The 6,028-nt window shown below is 38.2% G+C and overlaps 1 long non-coding RNA gene across 1 annotated transcript; it reads right to left on the bottom strand.

The window, feature by feature from the left end:
* Nucleotides 1–739: 739 nt before the first annotated feature.
* Nucleotides 740–3,885, bottom strand: LOC120443386. Its single transcript, XR_005615403.1, has 3 exons — nt 3,823–3,885; nt 1,908–2,086; nt 740–1,774 (listed from the first exon to the last, which is right to left on the bottom strand). It is a non-coding gene; the product is annotated as an uncharacterized LOC120443386 (long non-coding RNA).
* Between the last annotated feature and the right edge of the window lie 2,143 nt (nt 3,886–6,028).

Raw genomic sequence — 6,028 nt, forward strand, 5'->3', positions numbered from 1 at the left:
TTTTTGGCTGGGAAGGCTTTCCGGAAAATATATAGGAAGGTTTGACCATTCTTCTGAATTGCTGTCATTCCCAACCACTTCTGATTTGTTATCACAACACTAACTGCTGACTGTGGAATATTTAGTAGCGAGGAAATTTGATGACTGGCTTCTTCTACATGTAGCATCCTGTCTCAGTACCATGCTGGAATTCAGTGAACTCCTGAGAGCAACCCATTCTTTCACAAATGTTGGTAAAAGCAGTCTGCATGCCTAGGTGCTTGATTTTATACACCTGTTGTTAAAGAATTGACTGAAACGCCCGATTCAATTATTTGGATTGGTGAGTGAAAACTTTTGGCAATATATTATATAGCAGTAGTTATACAAAGTAGTTGTAATGTAATATGACAACAGTAAAAATCTCTCTCTTCCTGTTTGTGTCCTTCTGTTTTTCTCCCAGTCCTTGTTATGCCTCCTCTGATATCTGTTATCTAATGTACCATCAGCATCATATACTAGCAAATCGTGTAACTAAACTGTTTGCTTCAAAAGGAAGGTCTAGGAAAGTCACACATATCGTTTCCCAGAGTAAGTGTGGAAAAAAGTATATAAAATGTATAAAAAGCCTTAACAGGATTTCTCTGACATGCACTCGCAGAGATGTTCACTGTGCACTGTGATCAGCTAGTTCAACTGAAAACAAAAACTTCCAGTTTAATTTTTTTTTCTTGTAATTTTTTTAATCCATCCATAAAAGAAGTTTTCAAAAAAAAGTCTCAACATTGAATCACTATATTCAGGTAGCCAACACAGCCAAAGCACGTATGCAGGTACATATTTCATATTACTAGTAGTACATAATGGAATCATAACTAGTAGATCAGAGGAAACACAAATGTTATTGTGAGGAACACAAAACTCAAAAAAGTGCTAGAAAGGCTTAAATGTAAATGTAACATTAATAAAGGACTATTTTTTAAAATTCTACCTTTATTTACTATCTAAAAATAGAAGGAGTACAGGAGAATTCATTCATTCATATCATCCATTTAAATAAAACAATGCTTCCTGTTAGGCGGGTTCAGATTGACTGAGAACTGGATGCCAGGTGGTCAATAGCCAAAGATGCTTCAGCTGAGAGCAGCAGTTCTAAAATCCTGGAGCTGTCCGATGTCTATTTGCAGATGATGGTGTTTGCTTAATTCACTCTAATCTCTAAGCTCTACCTTCATGTGAGTCCCCATCTCTTTCTCTCTTTGTCTCTGAATGCATGAACCCAACTCCCTGTGCTACCATCAGTCACACTGATGATCTGCTGCTGATATCTGCTGCAGTTTCGCTGCAGCAGTACATACATGCCAGCAACTTGTTAATGGGCCCATTCTGCATGAAAATAAACAGGGTAAAGTCTACAAAGTGACCGAAAAGAAAAAAAATTAGGAATGCAATGCAATATAGGTCAACGTTGCCAGATAGATATATTGATAGAGTAACTGCAGGTAGGTTTATCAGAAAGTAGTTAAATAGCAACAAAACCAAAGTTCCCACAATTCTTCGCTTTTCCTCAGTGGAGACTGATGTGGCAGCAGGCAGGGCTTTGATAGTTCCAGCTAAACAGAAGATTAACACGGGGGCAGGGAAGAAGGCATGAATGATTAAGCGTGAACAGTCTTCTATGGTTACAGCAAGAGCAGCACTAACAAAACAAAGGACCCAGACCAAAACAAAGACCAGCACAGAACCTTTTGGTTGCCTGATGCACTTCAACAGCGGAAATGCGATGAAAAAATACCTGCAAAATATGTAATACAGATATTCTGATTATCACAACACAGAAGGGTATATGTCCGAACATAATGATGCTTCACAGTATAATATAATGTTCAGACACGTGCAAGTGCACACACTGACACACAGAGCGGTACCTTTCCAGAGCAATGCACATCTTGAAGTAAAGAGTGGCCATCAAACCAGAGAGATAAATGACAAGAGGAATACTGAAGGATGTATCGCTGATCTTCACGGCCATTACAAATGGGAACTGGAATAGATTGAAGACAAGGAGGCTTGTGTAATATGTGACAGGAGCCTGATCCCATCGCAGCTGCAACAGAAAAAAAAATGCATTAATGCAGTAATATATACATTACACGTCTTAAACTAACTCTCTTTTTATAAATTGTTTTTGTAGTAACAACATACATTTTTCCACTTGCTTTTACTTTAATTATTATTGTGGAAAAGTTTCTGAGCATGACATGAGAATGAAGACATGAGTGGCATATCATGAGGAGTTTAGGAGTTTAGACCTCATTGATCAGACTGTGCCATGTCTAATGTTCAGTTTTTTACAAGGTTTCCTGGACTTTGGAGTTTTCCTGGAGACTTCTATCTCTGCGTCATCTGGAACCATAGTCAGATTGATCCCTCTTACTTACATCACTTTTCAAAATCCCTTTTCAGTAGTCAGAGGCAAAAGCCTTTTTTTTTTAGCTCAAAGAGTTATTTACCCCAACACCTATCCACATCCAACCGGACACCACCAGAGTGGGCCTTGTTCTCTCCCAACAAAAGGAGGGTGAGATGCACTCATGTGCCTTTTATTCTAACTGCCTCCCACCAGCAGAACATAACAATGAGTGGAAACACTGACTGGAAGGAGCTGAGCACCCATTCATCGTCTGGACTGATTATAAAAGCATCACTTATCTCAAAGAGGCGAAACATCTCAACGGGTGACAAGTAGGTAGTCCCCATGCTTGATTAATTTCGACTGCCTTCCTCCTATACTATTGGCTGACTTACCTGGGGGCTTAAATCACTGGTCCACTACCCCACATGGCAGGAACCCTGGACTTTGTTGCTGGTCTATCGCCATCTTAAGGTTACACAGTAATATTAACCTTTGTTGATCTTTTTTTTTTCCTAAAGTAGCCCACATTGTTTCCTGCCTAAATTACTTTGTACTCTGGAGGCAGAGCCTTAAGTTTTCAGAACCCTCTTCCGTGGAACCAGCTTACTGGGAGAAATTGGGAGAAAGACACCCGCTCTACTTTTAAGATTAGGCTTAAAACTTACCTTTTTGCTAAAGCATATAGTTAGGGCTGGACCAGGTGACCCTGAATCCTTCCTTAGTTACGCTGCAATAGGTGTAGGCTGCTGGGGATTCCCAGAGTGTTTCTTCTTCGGCCACTTTTTCCCCCCAATATGTGTTTATACACCTCTCTGTATTTAATTATTAGTTATTATTAATCTCTGGCTCTCTTACACAGGATGTCTTTGTTCTGTCTTCCTCCCTAAACCCAACTGATCACAGCAGATGGCCCCGCCCCTCCCTGACCCTGGTTCTGCTTGAGGTTTCTTCCTGTCAAAAGGGAGTTTTTCCTTGCAACTGTTGCCAAAGTGCTTAATTATAGGGCTCATATGATTGATAGTGTTTCTTTGTAGTACTGTAGGGCCTTGAGGTAACTGTTGTTATGATTGTCTGCTATATAAATAACACTGAATCGAATTGAGGTAAATTGAAATCGAGGCCTAATTAACCCTGTTTCTGTCTGCCTCAAGTTACCACATAACATGAGGGTCCATAATGTGTTTCACATCTTCCAGTTAAAACCTACAAGTTCCTGTTCATTGAGAATACTGAAGAAATACCTTAATTGTAATAATCATTGATTAAAGTTATGTTGAAAGACACAAAGACAAATGTATCTACAGACTGTATTAGAAATGTGAGCATAATAGTGCCATGAATTATTGTATTGGACAGATTGTTTTCCTCAAATTATTCACATCATGACAGATATAAAGAGACATGAATATAAATTATTATTTACTTACTAAAAAACACACACCACAGATAACCACGATGGTCAAAGCAATACAGGTGCTTCCACAGATCGTTAGCACCACAAGGATAAGCCCCATCCCACTTTCCATCCCACCTCAAGCTCACTTTCTGTGATGAAGTTCCTCCAGAAGATAATGCCAGCTATTGGAACAGCTAGTGTTGGAAAAAGCAAGAGTGTAACACTGTTAGCTGAACATGAAATGATGGATAAAAATAATGGTGAGAAAGCAAACAAGTCATTGTACATGTACAATGACAATGACAATAAAGGGCTATTTTTACTTACAAAACTGGGTTTACTTGTGTAACACAATATTGTTTTTAAGATTGTGCTTGTAGCAGTCTGGATTTATATGTCTCAATACTTTGATGAAATGGTTTTGAACCAGACTGACAAAATAATCAATTGTGATGCATTGTGATTTAAAAACTAACATTTCTCTGTCAAGTATACACCAGGGGTCCCCAATCCCAGTCCGCGAGGGCCGGTGTCCTGCATGTTTTAGATATTACTCCGGGTCAACACACCTGAATCACATGATTAGTTCATTACCAGGCCTCTGGAGAACTTCAGGACATGTTGAGGAGGTCATTTATCCATTTAAATCAGCTGTGATGGATCAAGGACACATCTAAAACCTGCAGGACACCGGCCCTCGTGGACTGGGATTGGGGACCCCTGATATACACATTTACATTTCCAAGTGTATATAAAGTGTCATGACTTTATATTAATAATTGTAAGCATTTACATTACTTTGCTCAGTGCTGCTTCCACCAGAACTAGTCACCTGTCACTAGGGAGGATGTTTTTAGAGCTTGTGTTCAACAGGAAAGTTGTGGTAACTCACTCTACACCCTAACCCCCCCTCACATTCACAGTCAAGCAAGTAAAGATACAAAAATAAAATATCTGATTTGAGATAAGGGGTATGGCAAGTAATTTTAGTACAATTAGTGCAGTCCACATTAACTATATATATGGAAGCAAAGAGCACAATATCATTACTTTTTCATAATTTATTTGTATTTATATTAGTGCTGTCAATAGAAAAAAAAACTAATCTCACAATTTTCGGTTATTAATCGCGATTAATTGCAATTATTTGATCAATAGCCTGATTGCAATAAAATGATTTCAACTTTATATTTAAGCTTGTGACTGACATTTATGTAATATAATGAAGTAAATGCAGAATAAACACAAAGAATGTGTGCTTAAATTCAAAGAGAATTTGAATAGTTTTCTTCAATCTTTTAACACAGTTTCTCTCCTGTGAAATACAACTTCAAAAAAACCTATATACTAATAGGTAAGTATACACTAATATATAATATATATTAGTGCTGTCAAACAATTAAACCGTTTAATCAGATTCATCACAGGGTTACTGTGGATTAATTGTGATTAATCACGATTAAATATCATTCATTTTTATTCTATATTAATCACTTTTCATTTTGCATGAGCAAACAGACTCGAGAAAAAAGGGAAAATATCTGAACTTAACATGTTTATTGAACATCTTGAACATTCATGTTAACAAAAAACAAAAACATTTATCCACTCTCTGTCTGCCACTCCTGGGGAGTCACTTCATGTCCTTGAAACGAGGAACCAAAGCTATGTAAAGTGTGTGTTCTCAGTCATATTAATAGGTCTGCAGTTTGTTGCAATCCATTTGGCAATTGTATCAGTCAATATTTCCGAGGTAGACTTGCTGAGTCCCCAATGCTCTGTGAGTGGTTAGTCGCAAGCTGGGTGACGCGTTAGCCAAAGTGCTAGCAGCATCCTCGACTAACGTTTGCTTCGCGTCAATGTGATATTTTAAGCTGGAAGTGCTTCGGTGAAAAGAAAATTCCTTCTTGCACAATGCGCATAATACTTTCTGTGGGTCGACTGTTCCATCTTGTTATTTCTTAAATACTCAAATTTTCCATAAAGAGGCCAAATGTCCGTTTATCAGCTTCCAGATTGAGTTGATTGGTTCAGCTGCCCGTCACTACCAGATCAACTGCCCATTTGTGTATGTGCAAAGGTAACTCTACTTGGACAAACTGCCCAAAATGTGTTGACAGAAATATGTCAGGGATTTTGAGTCATTCTGCACTCCAGATGTGTTCATTTTAATCGTGTTGACCGTGATGGCGTATTTATTTGCATTACCACGTTAATTTTAACAGCACTATTTACCA

Source organism: Oreochromis aureus, linkage group 13 (genome assembly GCF_013358895.1).
Source record: "Oreochromis aureus strain Israel breed Guangdong linkage group 13, ZZ_aureus, whole genome shotgun sequence".
Classification (NCBI taxonomy): Eukaryota; Metazoa; Chordata; class Actinopteri; order Cichliformes; family Cichlidae; genus Oreochromis; species Oreochromis aureus.